A 17470-nucleotide genomic window follows, 5' to 3' on the forward strand; every position below is an offset into this window, starting at 1 on the left:
ACCAGTGCACACCAAAAGCTACAGTTCTGTGTTTGAAAAATGTCTTTGAGATAAGGTACCTGTTCAGTATTTATGATTTTGGAAATTGTCTGTAATCTCTTTTAGTATACTCTGCACATCCTACATTCATCAGGATCTGACTATACTTCCAGTGGGAGATGTGGATGGGATCAAATTCAGGGCAGCCAGCCCCTTCTTCTACTCATGCTACTGCTGCTGCTGCTAAACTCTGATTTTAGCATGTTCACTCCATCAGACCTAGTGTAGATATGTCTCTTAGAGCTGGAATTTATAACCCAAGCAGGAAATATAGGCACATTGTAAGTGTAAAGCTAAGTAAGATTGGTAAGAGAATGGAGTGTAACGATATATTATACTGGATTTATGATGGGAAAATAACCCTTGCTTACTTTCCTTCTCTCTTATATTATTATTATTTATCTGTATTATGGGAATGCTATGAGCCCCAATCAAGAGCCAGAACTCCACTTTGCAAGTTGCAACATGAAACCAAAGAGGGTGCCTTCTCCAAAGAGTTTGCAAGTCAATTGTAAACCATATGAACATAGACAAATGCAGGAATGTAAGGAATCAAAGACACAATACTGGTCAGCATGACAGTTTGCGTTACCGACACACCAGGACCCTAGGTTTCGTCAAGTTTTTTGTATAAAACAGGAGATACACATCTCCTAGAAGTGGAAGGGACCTCATGAGATCATCTAGTTCAGGCCCCTGCCCTCTTGGCAGGAGCAATCACCATCCCTGATGTCTGTTTGCCCCAATCCCTAAACGGCCTCCTCAAGGATTGAACTCACAACACCAGGTTTAGCAGGAGAGTGAGCAGCACCCCTCCAGGGACATGGAACCCTCCCAGCCTGGATCCCACCCCTGCATGCCCTGGTGCCTGTGGAGCCACCCCAGACTGGTGAGAAGGAGGGGTCCTGGGGAAATGGGACAATGCCAGGTAGCTGAGGAACTTCTGCATGAGCAGGGAGACCTTCCAGGAGCTCTGACACTGGCTCCCCCCTGCACTGAGGCAACAGGACACCACCATGCAACCCAGTCTACCCCTTGAGACATGGGTTGCTATTGTTATCTGGAAACTGAACACCCCAGACAACTATTGCTCAGTGGGCCATCAGTTCGGGGTGGGCAAGGACACCATCAGAGCTGTCCTCATGGATGTAAGCCCAGCCCAGGTCACATCCCTACCACAGGGATGAGGGAGTGGACTTCTGGGCTTGGGGACCCTCGGCAGCGAGCAGCTGGGAGGGATACAGTTGCAGGGGCTGCTGGCTGGGAGGTGGTGGGGGTGCAGGGGCTGGGAATGCCCCACCACACCCTTACGAGAGCACATGTCCTCCATCCCATGCAGATTGTCCGTGCGATAAATGTGATGCTCCTCCACCAAGTCATCCACGTCGGGGACCTGGACGCTGCCATCTGGGGATTCTCAGTGCTCGGGTTCCTGAACTGCTTTGGTACCCTAAACGGGATACACATTCCCATCCACGCCCCACTACAAAGCGCTGGCCACTATATTAACTGCAAGGGCTACCACTCGGTAGTCCTTCAGGCCCTGGTGGATGACAAAGGCCAGTTCATGGACTGGGCAGGCCAAACAAACGAAGTTGGGGTATTCTAGAATTCTGACCTGTGTCAGTGTAGGGAGGCCAGGACCTACCTCCCCAGCAGGTATTTCCAGTCAGTGGCACAACCATACCAGTATGCATGGTGGCGAATGCCACTTACCCGCTACTGCTGTGGCGAATGCCCTATATTGACTACCTCAACCCCACCCAGAATGCCCTATATTGGCCACCTCAGCCAGGCCTGCAATGTCATGGAGTGGGCCTTTGTGAGTCTGAAAGAGCAATGGGGGTGCCTCCTCTCACGCCTGGACGTCTGGGTGTGCAATATCATGCTGGTGGTGGGTGCCTGCTGCGCCCTCCACAACATTGTGAAGCGTAAGGGGAACACCTTCATCCAGGGATGGGCGGCCGAGTCTGGGCCCGGGTATGAGCAGCCGGCCACTGCTGCCAGTCTCCAGGCTAACCACGACGGGGTCCGCATCAGGGAGAACCTCTGGGTGAGATTTGTTCTCAGACTACACTGAGTAACCCAACTACAGCCACCCCTTAGCATCTCCCCACACATCCACCCCTCATCACATGCATCACCACCACCACCTCACTCGCATATCCACCCCCTATGAGAACACAGGACATGGGCATCTTTGGGATATAAAACCTTTATTGTTAAATATGAAATGAGTGAACCTTAGAAACAAAAACTATTTGCGATGGGGTGGGCAAACTTTGTACACTGGGGGGGGTGGAGAGGGACCTGAACTGGGAGGGTCACTGAGAGGCAGGGGTTGCAGTGTGAGAGCCCCAACAGCTCCGGGATCCCCTCCCTCCCGGGGTATGGGATCTACGGAGGAGCTGGGATGGGGCAGGAAGCAGTGGCAGGTAGGGCCATGAGGGGGCTTCAGCAGGGGGCTAAGTAGGGGGGCGGTAGGGAGCTCGACAGGGCGTGCGGTGGGGGGTGCAGCATGGTGGGCCGGGAGGTGGGCCATGTTGGCCACATGCTCCCGGAGGGTCCTGTGTATGCCCTGAGGCGGGACAGTAGGTGGTCCCAGGCCTCTCTCCTCCAGGCCAGGTCAACCTCCTCCAATCAGAGGCCTCACTCCTCCACCTTGGCATGGCAGAGGCTGGTGGTGTGCTCCTGTGAATGCTGCTGATATCTCTGGCTGCAGGCCCATTGCGGTGGCACTGATGGTGGTGCCTGGCCCCTCTCCATTTTCTCGGGGGGGCAGGGGGGAGTGCTCTCCAGAACCATGGAAGGTACAGGACCCTGCCGGCCCTCGACTGGTGCAGCTGAAAGGAGAGAAGGATGGCGTTACAGTCCCTGATTAGGAACCTCAGTGCCATGCCCCAAGGGATGAGACCCAACTCTCTGGGGACAACAGCCCCCCCAAGGATGAGACAGGCACAGTGTCCATGAAGTACTGGGGGCACACAGGGGTTCTCTGCCCAAGTGGGATTGTCCCCAGCTGTGGTCTAGCCTCACCCACATCTCCTTGTGCATGTGGTGCACAGAGCTGTCCGTGGGTCAGGGTGTCAGCTGTCACCAGTGAGTATCATGGTGTGCCAGGGCTACACCCAGCTGAGATGTGTCTGGGCCTAGACCACTAGGCCTGTGTGTGGCCCGCTGGCACCTGTGTCACCCCCTTCCCACTAGCCAGGGTGCACACCCCACCATGTACTTATCAAAGGGTACCCCAATGAACTCTGCCGACACCCAGCTCCTAGTCACCTTACTGGACGACCGGGAAGGCATGTTGATCATGAGGTCTCCTGCCTCGCTCAACCATTCCAGGGTGGTGTCAGCCCTGGGCTTTGGTTCCCTGATCCCGGCTTTTCCTGGGCTTTATTCTTGCTCTGGTCTGCAGCCGTGTCTGGGACAATGGGTGGTGGGGAGCTGTCCCAGGGTCCCAGGATGAAGTGGAGCTCCCAATAGTAGGGGCAGGTGGAAGGATCTGCCCCTGAGTGACCAGCCTCATCCCAGGCCTGAGCATAGCCCTGTCAGAGCTCTTTAACTTTGCTCTAGATTTGGACTGGAGTGCGCTTGGGGTCTCCCCTGGTGTTGAGGCCCTGGGCAAGGCAGGTGAAGGCCATAGTGTTGCACCTGTTCACCTTCATCTTCCTCAACACCTCCTCCTCCTTCCAAAGTCCAAGGAGGTTTCTTAATTTGGGCTCTGTCTAGGAGGAAACCTTTTATTTCTTTTCTCCCTGCTGCTCCTGGGAGCCCTGTGAAGGCTCTGAGGTGGGGCTCTGGGGCTCCTGCAGCAGGCAGCTGCTGGCCATTGCAGTGCAGCAATGTTCTGGGGGCAGCTGTGAGGGTGTGCTAAGAGCAGATCATGCCTTTGCTGTTTGCATGCTCTCAGCTTCCTGCCACAGGGTTTCTGGGTCTGTGCAGCTTTAAGAGCATCCAGACACAGGGATCGTGGAGCCCGGCTGCTGTGGGCCAGAGCGATTCCACGCTACAGCTGGCTGGCAACATGGTGGACTCCTCTTTTGAAGGAGCAGGCTGTGGAGTGTCTACACATACATTCTCTGGAAAGAGAATTTCAAAAGGAGGTGCTTTTCCTAATATGGGGTCGGGGTCTGGATTTCAAAGTTTGTGCTGTGTTCCTCCAATTTCCTTTCAAAAGAACATGCTGTACATATAGATGTTCCCCGCATTCTTTTGAAAGAGGGCATCTATTTTCGAAATTAGGTGCACGTGTAGACACAGCTTGTGACTTTATTATGTAGAAGTAAAGTTCCCAGAAATTTTATCTTTGTAGACTGAAAAGTTTCTCTTTAAAGTTTAAAATTTCTTCTTTGCTATTTAATAAGGCCTTGCAGATGCATTTCCTGAAATCTTGGAATACTTTTCAGGATCAGGGTGGGAGGGGTTGGTTACTTTCAAAGTCCTTTGAATGTTTTATTACAAATTACATTCTCCTTCACATGAGACAATTAACTCATCCCCAACACGAGCAAAAGAAGTTTCAGCTCTTGCTTTAATAATACTTGCCTAAAAATCTGCAAAGGATGAACATGGGACCAAAGCACTGAATGATACAAAATTACAATTTTGCTCAACATGTGCATATTACAAGTTTACCATTGGAAAAATATGCTTATGAAGACTGCTGAGTTGCTAGTCCTGCAAGCTGGAGTCCTCTGTTTGTTCACAAAACAGATGCACCCACCCAGACATCAGACATTAACTTCCTTCTCACTTCTCTACCATCATCCCTCAAAGTGTTTGTCAAATTTCCTAAGGCATCAATTGTATTTAATGCTTTATAGCAAAGGGGAACTGTGTCATTTCATAGACACCACTAAAACCCCATAAAATGGTAATAACCCTCAATTGCTATTGATTGTGGGTCAGAATAAATGCAGTAATTCGTTAATGAAATACTCCCTTTCCCCATTCTTTGAGTCATTAACTATCTTAAAAACACATCCCAAAAGAAACACTCTTCTCTCCATTTTAGAAAATGCATGGACACATCTTCCCAAGTCCACAAACTCCAGTGAAGAATTAGTTCCAGTTGTGAGCAATGCATCTTTTTAAGTTAAACCAGAGAACTCTTGTCTTTGGAGAGAGAACATCAATCCTCCTAGCATCTGAGAAATTCAGAGAAGGTTGGCAGAATGCAGAAGGAAAACAGGGCTTGAATCAGGAATCACTCAGATAAATTCTTTGCCTTGAATAATGTAGGAGGTCAGGCTCAAAGGAAGAAAGTTCATGCTCTGCTCAAATTTGCTGCAAGCAGTGTGCAGAAAGGTGTGTAGGAAAAAGTAATGAGTGACTCTTTAGGTCTAAGAAGAAGCTCATCTTTAAACCAGGAGGCTCTGTTGATATTGCTTAATACAAATTAGGTAAGAAGATAATCGTTGAGTTTATGATGGCAGCTAAACCTTTGTGTTTCCCTTCACAATTCCTCTTCCACCTGTGTTTCATGCCAGGGATGTGTAGAGATTCTTTAATTTTTGATTTGTGAAAATACCACATCCTCACATTGAGCACCTCAGACCCTAGTGAAAACCATTTTCTAATTGGCTGAGTCTACCAGAGGAAAGAATTTTCTGAGGGGTGCTCTCAGCTATTTCTGGAAACTTTAGGTTTAATTTTACGTCTCTGGTGGCTGCCAGCATGTAAATATTAAATGACTAGCAGATTTACCTGGTTTTGCTTGAGTCCTTAACTTAATTAAGGGTTGGAGTTTCTTTAAAATAAAAGAAAAATGTACATACTTTATTTAAATGATTGTGGGGGGGGGCATTATTTTATAAACACACTATCCACTATATTGTCCAAGTCATTAATGAAAATACTGATTAGTACTGGATCCAAGACAGACTCCTGCAGGACTCCATTTAACATGTTCTCCCAGTCTGACAGTGAACCACAGATAGATGTTCTTTGAGCATCATCTTTCAATCAGTTGAGCACCAACCTTAGAGCAATTTAATTTAATCTAAACCATATTTCCCTAGTTGCTTATGAGAACATCAATGTCAGCATTTTATTGATGATTATATCTGCTTCTATCAACTAAGCCAGTTAGCTTGTCAGATCAGATGGATTTGGCCATGTGGTTCAACAGCAAAGCATAATTTCCAATCTCTCTTTAAGGAACATTCATCATACGACCTACTTCACATTTCTTCCTAGCCTAATTTTCTTATATGGAGGGCACATTCATGTCTCTGCTTACCTTCATCAGCGTCACTCATTCTAGAGCAGGACGATTACACATTTATTGTCTGTGTCTCTCTTTGCTTTCTTATAGTACCTGAAAAACAGAATTGATTCCATCTCACATAAACAAGAGTGCCAAACTTCAAACCCTGATGTGCGTTTTGTTGTATGATGGCTACTTGGAGTTTGTGTTTTAGACCTAGATCTGCCTACACTCACCTGGAGAAACTCATGGGAAGAGGTCTGAGGGGAAAGAAAATTTCATTAATTTGAGTTTATAGAATATCCATACGTGGTCCATAAATTGAAGTGACTTTGTGGAAGAGATGGAAGGAGGGGACATAAAGTGACCTGTCTTCTCAATCTCTGCATCTCCAGGAGATCTGTGAGGGAGAGAAGGGCTGTAAAGGCAGGAGCCTTCCTTTTGTATCTGTCAGTCCTCTGCACAACAGGTTCAGGAGATGATATGCTTCCATTAGGTGAGTTATCTTGTAACATGTCAGTAACACCCAGTGTTGCCAACAGGGTAGGGAAAATGGGGCAGATGTCCCAGGACCAGTGATTTAAAAGGCTGTGGCTGAACCTTGGGCGCCGAAAATCACTGCCTGAGTCCCTGGTTGCATATGCCCTGCAGCTCTGGTGGCACTGAAAGGGCTAGCAGGGAAAAGATAGCCCCTCGTTTCGCCCCTTCCACCCAAGGCTCTTCCCCTCCCATGTGAGATGAGGTCTGAGCCAGCTCCCTTCCATGGCTCAGTGAAGTCTCTTGTCAGCTCTGGTAACATCACATGGGAGTGGAAAAGATGCTTTAGGCTTTGATTTTCAAATAACAATCAGGATAGTATAATCATAACATTACTCAGAATGCAATGATTTATTCAGATCTGAAATGGATGTATATTATATTAAACAATGATAATTTTGTTAATTAAGAAGGGACTTCAGTACTCTTGTGAAGATTTGAATGTCATCCAGAAACAATCTGTAGAGTTGACTCTCGATAACCTAATTATGAAACATTTCCATAATTGCTCAGAAATAACATGCTAGAATTTGTTCAAGTTAATTCTAATGCTAGGACAGATGCTTCCTCTGATCCATGTAGCAGAACACAAATCCTAAAATGAAAACGGAATAGAAATTCCAAGTGCTTTCAATTGTTCATTCATTATTCATTGAAGATAATGTGATCTCTTTTTGGAACCGTTGTAATGGAGCCGTAACGCAGATATTAAAGGATGGAAAAGAATCAACCTGCTATGATTATTTCACTCCTGATGATACTACTGCCACCCAAATGAACAACTAGAACTGTAACTACATTTTAGAAAACATGTGGAGAAGAGCCACATATCCTTGGAATGCCTCTCAAATGTGGGCTTACATTCTCCTCTAATCATCTGTGCTCTGTTTAAATTTTTCCACTGAAAGCTCAGCTGTTGCAAATCTTTTTTCCATTTTTAAAAACAGACACAACTGTAATGAATTACAGTCCTGGTTATGACTAAATTCATGTGCATACATTTTATGCCACCAAAAATTTCTATGGAACAATAGAAATAACACATAGCATTTTCTTGTGTTAATATTTTTTTAGAACTAATGTAAATCATTATTAATTAATACTATGAAGATTTTTCTTCCAGGTACTTTAAAATATTTGTACAGTAAAGGATTTCTGGCTTGGCCACAAAAGTTAAATTTGAGTGGCAATTCTCAGTTATTTTAACCTAGAGGTTAATCAGACGTTTTTCCTCTTTAAAAATCAGGAAAATATATTTTAAAAATTAAAAATAATGCAAATATTTAAGAGGTTTGACTTTCAAGGGTGATGTGTTTTTTGTTGCCACAATGTTTGGGCATGCAGCTTAAGACATCTTAAAAAGATCTGATTTTGAGAGCATATTTTGTTAGACCAAATAGTGGTACAAACTTTTGAGCTATACAGCCCTCTTTTTTGTGTCTAAGGAAGGAAACTGAGGGTCTAAACAAAAAGGGAGATGAATATTGGAGGCAACAGCAAATAGTGATAAAACCAGCAGACAAAGCAGGTGCTATCTTAATGCTTAATTGTTATGACTACATCAGTGAGGCTAGACAACTCTCCAATGTCACCTATTACAGTAAACTCCTGTTTAACCACTATTTGATTAATTGGCACACTCGAATAACAGGCATAACTCACAGCCGAGCAGCTCTGGTCAGCGGGCACCAGTCAGGAGCCCTGAGTGAGCAGAGGAGCCTGCCTGCTGCTCTCACACATAGCACGGAGGGATGCAGGGCAGCGCGGAGCGGGGCCTCCCCACCACCAAGGGGGTGGGGCATTGCTCTCATGCTCTGTACACAAACCCCAGCCCTGATGCCGCTTCTCCTCTGCTCAGCGGACACCGGAGCGTGGAGAAGCGGCATCAGGGCTGGGATTTGAGCACAGAGTGCGAGAGCAATGCCCTGCCTCTCAGGGCGGGGTGAGGCTGATCCACTCAACACTGCCCTGCGTGCCTCTGTTCTGCATCTGAGTGCAGCCGGCAGGCTCCTCTGCTCTCCCACCTGGCATGAGTAGTGTACTTATGCTGCCCAGGCCTACTCACACTGACCAGAGCTACCCAGCTGAGGTTGTGTCCTGCTGGCAGCGGGTAACAGTCTTCTAATGTGTGTGGATGCTTGTTGAAAAAGACTGGGAACAATATTTTGCACTGTTTTGTTTGCTTCTTAATAGCTAATCTTGTTTTTCTATAGTGTTATGCATTGCTGGAGATACCTTTCTGTTATCCAGAATATTTGAGTATCTGATGATTTCCCAGTCCCATGGAAGCTGGATATGAAAGAGGTTACTGTATGAGGAAATCAGAGAAGACCATCATGCCACAATTCACACAGAAAAATGTAAAGATACCATCAAACCCTTCCCTACTTACCTCAAGTAAAAATCTACACCCTCATATCCCATGATTTCCCCCACCCCCATCTCCACCCAGGCACTTTCTACATGATTCCCAAGATATATGAACAGAGGGACCCAGAAATGATGAAGAGGGTCTGTACCATGAAAGCTCGTCACTGAATAAATCATTTTGTTAGCCTTTAAAGGGCTACATTTCTGCTGCTTTGTTTTGTTGGAGCACAGACTAACACGGCTGCCTCTGCTACCCCTCATATCTAGTGATGGCACCCTTATGAAGAAGGAGTATCAGAACTCCTAGAAACCATTTGAAATCACTCACCACACAAAAGATGCAGATGCAGATGCAGATGCTTCCTCCAGAACACAAAAGACTTTCTTCAGAAACGACTCAGCCACATCCTCCCCTTTAACTCCATCCTTGTCGCCATGGATGTCACCTTCCTCTGCACCAACTTCCCTCACCATTACAGCATTGCTGCCAGCTTCAGGTGCATATAGGATAATGCACAAAGCTTCTAAATCCAGTCAAAATGTATTGCCAAACATCAATTTGATCCTCACCACCACAGTTTCATATTTAGCAACACAAACTTTGTCCAAACCATTGGAACAGTTGTGGATGCTAGGATGGCTCCCCATTTTGTCAGCCTCTTCATGGGCCACTTTAAGGAAGAATTTCTGGAAAAATACACTGTGAAACCAATGACATACTTACAAAAATTTTCATCCTGTATATTGATCACTTACATTCCTTCACCGATTTTCACCACAACCTCAGCAACCACCACAGATCCATTAAAGTCACTCTAGAATACTCCCACAACTGCTTCAACTTCCTGGACACCACAATTAGCTTGTGAAATTGAACCCTTCATATAACAATATACAAGGAACCCATCAATCACCACATTTACTTACACAGATCCAGTAACCATCCAAGACACATGTGCGTGTGTGCATGCGTGCGTGCGCACACACACACACACACACACAATCTGTTGTCTGCAGCCAGGCACTCAGATACCTCAGACTTTGCTCTAAAGAGAAAGCCCAGGATACACCTAACCACGCTTAAAAACATTTTTTAATAAACAAGGACATTCCACCAGAGATGTTGATTGCATTTTGTAAAGGTTCACTCAAATACTCTTGTCTTGGAGAAAATGCTTCAATATTGGGAAAAGAAACCAACTGACAGCACACCCTTAGTTGTCATCTACCAGCGTACTCTGGAACCCATCCCACAGTTTGATGGGAACCACATTCTGAAAGAAATCTCTCCTGAAGCTCCTCTTCCATCCCGTAAACAACACCCAGCTCTGCCAAGCTGAAAATCAAAAACAAGCGCCACATGGACAAGGACAAGGCCTCCAGCTCAGCTGTACCACTCCCAGCTGTTTCACACAGAATCTGCAAGTCTTGGCTTTTACAGCTTCACTGGAGGAGCTCTGGTGTGGGACTATCCAGTAGCCATGTGTGCTGCTCATTTCCCCACTGAAGTTCCCAGAAAAGCCCCGTGGTTCAGCCTCAGTCCCAACCCCTACCAAAACAAAGCTGCATTACCTTTTGCTCCCAGCAGTAGCCCTGCCAGAGGACAGGGATAGGGTGGTAAGTTTGGGGGGTGGTACAGCTACCAGAGGTGCTGAGGGAATTGTTCTCTTCCTTTCCTTCCCTACCTGGGAACTGCTGTGAGGAAAGGAGCAGAATATGGGGCCACCATGCCAGCAGGTCCTTCATTGAAGCTGTAAAGGCCCCAGCTGTTCCCCCTCCCTGCTCCCACTCTTGGGCAGGGCTGCCTGCTGTACATATGGAGGAGCCCCTTTGTGGAAGGACTGGAGCGGCGGAGATGAAGTGGAGAATCTGCTGGCCTGGGGCCACCCCCCACATTCTGCTCCTTTGACCACTATGATTGTGATTGTACAGCAGGAGGAGGACAGAGGCCCCCTCCTGCCCACTGGTAAGAATGTAAGATCATGTGGGGAGGGGGATGGGAGAGTGTGAGGGCCCAAGGCTGGGGGGTAGGATGGGGAGAAATTACATGGAAGGTCATGTGAAAAGGTCAGATCCACTCCCCCCTTACCCTCCTCTCACCTCTCACCCCCAGGTACAGGTAAGAAGTGGATTCCACTTGCACCACTTGTTACCACCTTTGCTCAAAAATCTGTCCCAATTTATAATTTAGCTCTACTTCCTTCTCCAGTCTTGAAGATGAGCTCTATATAACTGAAAAGCTTGTTGCTTCCACCAACAAAGTTAGTCCAACAAAGGATATTATCTAATCCACCTTGTCTTGTTCATATCCTATGACTGACATGGCTACAACAAAACTGTAAACAAATATACTGAGGGCTGTAATAAAGAGGACAGTGGCCAATTGTTCTCTATGTCCAGTTTAGTTCAGAGAAAATCATGGTCTTAACCTGCAGCAAGTGAGATTTGGGTTAGATATTAGGAAATTCTTTCTCACTATAAAAGTAACTCAGCTCTTGAATAGATTTCTAAGGGAGGTTGTGGAAGGCACATCAGTGAAGGTTTATAGGAACAGGTTGGATAAACACCCGTAAGGGATGGCCATGGTTCGGAGCAGAGGGCTTGACTTTTTCAGATCCTTTCCAGTCTTACATTTCTAAGATTCTGCAGACAGAAACAGCTCACTGAACACACCACGGGTTATATATATATGTATTATTTCAAAGTGGTGCTTTAGCCATGCAATTCTCACTGAAGATAATGAGACCCAGATGGCTACATCCCTGCTTACAATTTGGAAAACTTTCTCCAGTGTTTCCACGTATGACGAAAAATGTTAAATAGTAAAACATCATGGTTTTAATCTGAAACCTAAAACACATCTCAGTCAAATAACACTTTTAAGAGCAATCACTAAAAATACTATCACCATCTCATTATACAAATTCAAAATGATGGAAACAGTAACAAACATCTACTGTTATAATCATTTAGAAACATGTTACTTCCTATTGTTTGTGAGTTACTCAACCATGAGACAGGATGATCTGCCTTTCTTCTGTCTCCATACATCTCCTCTTTATTTTTCAGTATTAAAAAAGTGCTCTATTCAAAAAGTAGTTGAGACTATAGGAATAAGAAAAAGAAAATATCATCCAATTTTTCTATTACATAGGTAGCGCCTTGTCCCTCAGGATCAATGGTGCCAGACAAAAAGAACAAAGTGAGGCAACCTGGCCTTCATATGGATATTTAGACAAATGATGGAAGTACACATAAAGCTATCTTCTATGGGAGATGTACAGATTGGTGAAATTAGAGCAATGGATGCAACATGAAACTGCCCTGTAATCGCAATCTGTGGAGGCATCATTTGGTGACTTCATTTTGCATATCGTGAACGTATTGAGTTGCTTTACATATTTTTAATTTCACTATTCATAAGATCATGGAAGGGAAGGATTCTTGGGAACCTCCTCTCTGCTTTGCATCATTTTTCCCCTCTCATTGTAGAACGAGATGTAACAAGTCCACAGGTCATAATTCATATGCTTAGCTGTGTTACTCTGTTTAGGAAAAAAACAAGTCCTGTGATACCTTAAAGATTAGTAGATTTATTTGGGCATAAGCTTACATGGGCTGGGGCCCACTTCATCAGGTTCATGAAGTGGAAACTTCGGTTTGGCAGGGATGTACTTGCACATGCAAAGATACGAGTTTTCCTTTACTATGGGGAGGACAAGTGGTAACGAAGCCAAAGCAATCCGGTGGATGTGGTCCACTCTCAACAGTTGATAGGAAAATGAGAATAACAAAAGAGAAAAATGATGTTTTGAAGCTACTCTCAGTCTCTGTTCAGAATCAATCTAATAGTGTCATGTTTGTATACGAATTCTAGCTCTGCTGTTATATACTGAAGTCTGTTTTTGAACTTTTTTAGACTCATAGAATCATAGAATGCTAGGTCTGGAAGGGACTTCAGGAGGTCATTGTGTTCAGCCCCCTGCCTAAAGTAGGATCAACCCTAACTAAATCATCCCAGCCAGGATGTTGTCAAGCCAGGACTTGAAAACCTCTAGGGATGGAGCTTCCACCAGCTGTCTAGCTAAAGCATCCCAGCGATTCACCACTCTCCTGGTGAAATAGTTTTTCCTAATATTCAGCTTAGACCTCCCCCATGGCAACTTGAGACCATTGCTCCTTCTTCTCCCATCTGTCACTACTGAGAACAGCTTCTCTTCATCCTCTTTAGAGCTCCCCTTCAGAAAGTTGAAGGCTGCTATCAAATCGCCCCTCATTCTTCTCTTCTGAAAACTAAATAAGCCCAGATCCCTCAGCCTCTCCTCATAGGTCATGTGCTCCATCCCCCTAATAATTTTTGTTGCCCTCTGCTGGACCCGCTCCAATCCTTCCACATCCTTTCTATATTGGGGGGCCCAGAACAGGATGCAGTACTTGAGATGTGGCCTTACCAGTGCCGAATAGAGGGGAATAATAACTTCTCTAGATCTGCTGGAAATGCTCCTCCTAATGCACCTCAATATGCTCCTAGCTTTCTTGGCTATAAGGGCACACCGTTGACTCATATCCAGACTCTTATCCACTGTAATCCCCAGGTCCTTTTCTGCTGCACTGATACTTAGCCATTCAGTCCCCAGCCTGTAACAATGCTTGGGTTTCTTGTGTCCCAAGTGTGGGACTCTGTACCTGTCCTTGTTGAACTTCATCAGATTACTTTGGCCCAACCCTCCAATTTATCTAGGTCACTCTGGACCCTATGCATACCCTCCAATGTATATACCTGTCTCCCTAGATTAGTGTCATCCACAAACTTGCTGAGGGTGCAATCCATCTCCTCATTCAGGTCATTAATAAAGGTTGAACAATACCGGCCGCAGAACTGATCCCTGGGGCACTCCACTTGACACCAACAGCCAACTAGACATTGAGCCATTGATCGTTACCCAATGGGCCTAGCCATGTAGCCCTCTTCCTATCCACCTTACAGTCTATGTATCTAATCCATACTGCCTTAACTTATGGGCAAGACTGTTGTGGGAAACGGTATCAAAAGCTTTGCTAAAATCAAGGTATAGCATATCCATTGACTTCCCCATGTCCACAGAGCTATTTACCTCATCATAGAAGTGAACAAGATTGGTCAGGTATGATTTGCCCTTGGTCAATCCATGCTGACTACTTTTGGTCACGTTCCCATTTTCCATGTGCTTCAAAATAGATTCTTTGAGGATCCCCCCATGATTTTCCAGGGGACTGAGGTAAGTCTGACTGATCTATAGTTCCCTGGATTGTCTCTCTTTCCCTTTTTAAAGATGGACACAACATTTGCCTTTTTGCAGTCATCCGGGACCTCTCTTAATCTCCATGACTTTTCAAAGATAATGGCCAAAAGCTCTGCAATGATATTTGCCCATTCCCTCATTAACCTCGTATGCATTAAACCCAGATCCATGGATTTGTGTATGTGTATCTTTTCTAAATATGCCTTAACCTGTTCTGTTAAGCTTTTCCAAATAGCGCTTAACCTGTTCAAGTATCACAATTTTCAAGTCCTTTAGTGAGTATCCAGGGAAGTTAAAGTGCTCTCTTACTCATTTTTGAATGTTATCTTCTTGCGTGCTGATCTTTGCTCATTTATTTTTTTGCATACAGACAGTCTGGTTTGGCCAGGCTTAATGTCATCAAAATATAAATGATTAAAACACAGATCTGTATATAACCCCTTCAGCCAGTCTGTAGTATGGCATTTGAGGCTATCCAAAGGGAAGAATAAAAGACACAATAAACCCTGAAATAGAGAATACAGGGAAAAAAATCCGCTCAACATTTTGTCATCAAGATCTGCCACATAATCTGAAGATGCCAGAAGAAAGAAAAAAAAAAGAAACTGTGTGATTCTTTTACAACAAAACTTGAACACTGAATGAAATTCCCATGATGCTGAGTTTCATCACAAATTCAAAACTCAGACCTGCTTTACTAAGGTTCATGAAGTATTAGTGAATTTACCTCCAGTTTTAGGTTAGCCAAGGTTAGGTTTGGATTAGATGGTTTGGGATGGAAACTCAGTGTTTTCTCATGGTTTTAACTTAAAGTCAGACACAACAGGATGGCTTGGGCTGTATTTGTCTTGATTTGGGGTGAGTTAGAAAACCAAAGAGAAATTTGGAGTGCAGATCCCCATGTTGAAAATAGTGAGTAAACACCGCAAAGTTCTGCGAATCAAACAGTTACATTCTATAAAACTTTAATAAAAATGTAAAGCCCTGCATACAAAAATAAGGCATTGATTGTACATCCCATTTTCTATATATACTTAACAAATATGTTTGCAAATCAGCCTTTTGGATATGCACATGGACTAACACATTTTTTCTGACCCTGTGTATGCGTATACAAACCTTTGATTTATGTGAACTCATTTGGTAAGTGTGTGCACCAAAAGTATAGGCATATCTTGAATATTACTTTGTGAAAATCTTTGTACCCAAAGACAATGGGACTCTTGGTTGGAGTTCTTTTTGCAGTACAAGCCCCCTGACATTAGTGGGTATGAACTAAAACTTTTTCAAAATAGCGCAACTGCTAGCTTTCAGTCATTCCTTTTAGTGACAGCTTAATGAACTCAAAGTTTAATTTTCATATGTATACGGACTAAATATATCATTTGAAAAGCTTTATTCATACTCATAAAAGTGCATCTGGCTATACAAACATTTGTGATTCCATTGCAGCAGAATGTTCACAATATAAACAACAAATGATGCTCTAGGTATTTGCCATGTAATGTTATCCGAGAACTAATCTGAATTGCCCATGTGAATGCATTTTATTGTTTGTAATTCCCTTTGTTTAGAATTTAATGATCTTTTTGCATCTGTACCCTATTACTGTGTTAGTCCCTTCCAGCTTTGATTTAGAAAGCAAAACTGTCACTCAGTGCATTGGCTGACTCTCATTAATAAATGTGCTAGCTTTTAATTTTAAGAGTTAAAATAATCCAAATTAGAAGTTTACGGTTTTAAAAACAGCACACTACATTTAAAAGTCTATGAAGGTGTATACAAGCATTACCAAGAGATGTTGCTGTTGGTTTGTTTTTAAACAAGTTGTTTTCATTGTCAGAATGTGCTGCAGCTTTACCACTGAGCTTTTACATGCTTATTACATCACAGTACACATGTGTGTTCTCACAATTACCACTACCGATTGTAAAATGCAGTTCTTTGTTTTGAAATCAAGCTTTTACAAGGCATGTAATAGAGCACATAAAATAAAATTGTACAGAAATTGAAGTGAGAGTTCCTTGAATTCTTGGTACATGCAATAAACTGCAGAAAGAATGTACTGTAAAAGACTGCTTAGATGCCAGATTAGTGCCATGGGGTATGTATGTCTACACTGTAAAGTAAAAAAAGAATAGGAAAAAAAACACAGCACTGAGTCTCAGAAGCTGGATCAACTGACTCGGTTTTGTGCAGCCCACAATGTGGGGCTAAAAATAGCAGTTAAGATGTTTAGGCTTGGGCTGGAGCCTGAGCTTTGAGACTTACCTCTGTTGCTGGGTTCCAGAGCCTGGGCTTGAGTCTGAGCCTGCATGCATCTGACTAGCTGTTTCTAGCCTCACGTTGCAAACCCTGCAAGCCTGAGTCAGTTGACCAAAGCTCTGAGACACAGTGTCCCCTCCTGCCCTGGGTTTTTTTGTTTTTTTGTTTTGTTTTGTTTTGTTTTTGTTTGTTTGTTTGCAGCATAAACATTGAAGATACAGCTCAGCCAAGTAAACAAATATAGTCAATTATTATTTATGGGAGGGCTAGAAGCCAGTTCTGTTTCACTACTATATGTGGAATCTACCACCTCTCTTCTTTAAAACATTGTTTACAAACTTCTAGTGAGTTAAAACTGGAAACCTTCATGCATTTATATCTATTTTTGCAGGGAGCAGTTGGGGGTAAACTACAGTGTCAGCTGCTTCTCTTCAAAATAATCCCCAGCTTGTGGTTTTTGCATTCCTCCCCTCCCCCATTCTTGGCATCCAAAAAATGGTCTCATTCTCTTTCATTGGCTGATATTTGGGGACTGCAGAAACAATTCTTGTGAGGGTAGGAGGGAATGTAATCAGATACTCAAAGAACCCCAGATATTCTTCTCCTGGAGGAACTTATGACTATGAAAAGGTTGGTTTGTGCACATATGTGTCTTAATGTCTATGGATCTGGAGAAATGATGTTCCCATCTAGCAACCCCAGGGTATGCAGCAGATTGCTAGCCCCTCTGTGGAGTTCTTTGGCCCTCAGAGAAACAGCTAACTCG

General features: G+C 44.2%; 1 long non-coding RNA gene across 1 annotated transcript; it reads right to left on the reverse strand.

Annotated features, from left to right (window-relative positions):
* Positions 1 to 2245: 2245 nt before the first annotated feature.
* LOC142010459 (uncharacterized) lies at positions 2246 to 16789 on the reverse strand. The gene is made up of 3 exons (XR_012644805.1): positions 16711 to 16789; positions 6284 to 6361; positions 2246 to 2882 (listed from the first exon to the last, which is right to left on the reverse strand). It is a non-coding gene; the product is annotated as an uncharacterized LOC142010459 (long non-coding RNA).
* Between the last annotated feature and the right edge of the window lie 681 nt (positions 16790 to 17470).

The sequence above is a fragment of the Carettochelys insculpta genome, chromosome 3, assembly GCF_033958435.1.
Source record: "Carettochelys insculpta isolate YL-2023 chromosome 3, ASM3395843v1, whole genome shotgun sequence".
Taxonomy (NCBI): Eukaryota; Metazoa; Chordata; order Testudines; family Carettochelyidae; genus Carettochelys; species Carettochelys insculpta.